Here is a 2,131-nt window from a genome sequence, read left to right on the forward strand (position 1 = left end):
AATAGCATCTCCAATTTATAAATCATGGAGATGAAATTTATAAAGTACTCAGTACAGTTTATGGCACATATAATCCTCAGTAGAAATATGGAACACAATTTCTGTATCTGTAAAAATTGTTTGTAAATAAAATTTTATACAAGATTCCAAGATATGAAAATAAAAAAATAAAAAATTATAGGTGAGATAGAGGTATCATACTGGAGGATTCTTTTTTAAAAAATGTTGGGAGGGTAGTATTTTTTAATGTAAAAAAGAAAATTTACCTTAGGAAACTATAAACAGAGATTCAAACATTTGTCTTAAGTGAAGCTACAGTTAGGATTGTTTGGGTTAGTTGGTTTTTATGTTATTGTCAAAATGCCCAAAATGGAAATAAATTTTGTTTTCAAATATATACTGATACTTAAATTTGCAGTGACAATAATAAATCAATATAGAAAACAAGGAAAAAAGCAAAATAAAAAAATCTCTTAGTTCTACTACACACTAACGTTTCAAACATTAAATTTAGTCAACATTTAATGTTCGAAAATCTGACATGTAAAACTTTTTATTTCATTATTTTTAATTCATTCTATTTAACTGTGACAGGGTTAATACCACATTTATTGTTCATTTATATTTCTCTTTTGAAAATTGTCCTTTGTCCATTATTCCATTAGGGTGTTTATTTTTTGTTACTAGTATGCACGATATTATCTCTTCACAAAGAAAAAGACATGAACCACTTAGAGAAACAACGTTTTGGCCTTTCCCCCCACAACTTTAATTATTTTCACTCATGTGTGTAATTAAAGGGAGAAATTAGTTTCCTTATGTTTTCAGGTCTCTCAGCCAATCATTTTTCCTCTTATTTCATATTTTGTAAATATAGCAGTATATTTCTTAGTTGATTTATACTTTTTTGCATTCATATTCCCTGAAAGCTACATGATGGTTCTTACAAATTAAATAAAAAGGACTTCATGAACATCACAGAAAGTGAAAGCTTATGTAACCACCAGGTCATACAACTAACCAGAAGACACCAGGTCTCAGTGCCTGGCACTCTGCTCCTGCAGCAACCAGCTTAGTGACAGGCAAGCCTGCAGAGCTCATCCCTCCCCCTGCAAATATGGCAGTGAGCATAACCACACCACTTTCTCCATGGGTACATTGCAAGATTGGAGTGAACCTACAGATAATGAGGTTCCAGTCATTATCTCCAGTCATTATCTCTGGATTTGTTCCTTTTTCTGAGATTAGAACATTGAATTTACCAACTCTGAGATCTTTTAGAACATTTGCAAGGAAAGCCCGCACCAAGTGACTTGAATGGAGTAATTAGGTGGGGTGATAGAGTGAGTAGAATACACTCTCTTTTTTTTAAAATCCTGAACAATGATAACATTTTTATTGTACTAAGCACTTCAATATAAGCATGAATTTTACAGCTACAGTAAATGTATAACACACAAAGGAATTAGATATAAAAACAGTGACAATAAAAGTCAAAAACATGATAGAAAGTGGGATAGAACAAGCAAAAGAGAAAACAAACAACTATTCACTGGAAAGGATGGGTGGAAGATGCTTTCTAAAGCTATAACTTAGAATTTTGTATACTGCATTTTTCATGACCATCAGATCTGTCAAATCTGAAACAACATTGAACACATAAAAGCAAGCAAGCATTTCTTGCCTTGTTAGTTGATATGTTGATGTCTTCCCCTATCAAATCATTCTTTCAATTATTTTTATTAATTATTAAAGAAGTAAATAGTTATATCAGGTAGCTTGTTTATCAATTTAAACATGTAGTTCCTTCTCTAGTATTCAGGTAAACAGCTTATTTCAAAATAACACATAAACATTAGGGGAAATGTTACTACAAATATTTGAGTTTCTATTGAATTTTCAATTACAGAATAAAATAAGACTTGAAGCATGTTTCATAGAGGATATGTATCATTTTGTTATAAATAGATACGAATTCAAAATTCAATTTTGAATAAAATGAACGTGATCTGTGGTTGTTTATATTTGATTGGTATTAATACTTGTGAATCATTTTTTTCTTTTTGGACTGTGTGTGGGTACATTTTAGCATTTATAAATGTTCTTACAATGTATCAAATATATCATACCT

The sequence above is a fragment of the Castor canadensis genome, chromosome 9 (genome assembly GCF_047511655.1).
Source record: "Castor canadensis chromosome 9, mCasCan1.hap1v2, whole genome shotgun sequence".
Lineage (NCBI taxonomy): Eukaryota > Metazoa > Chordata > Mammalia > Rodentia > Castoridae > Castor > Castor canadensis.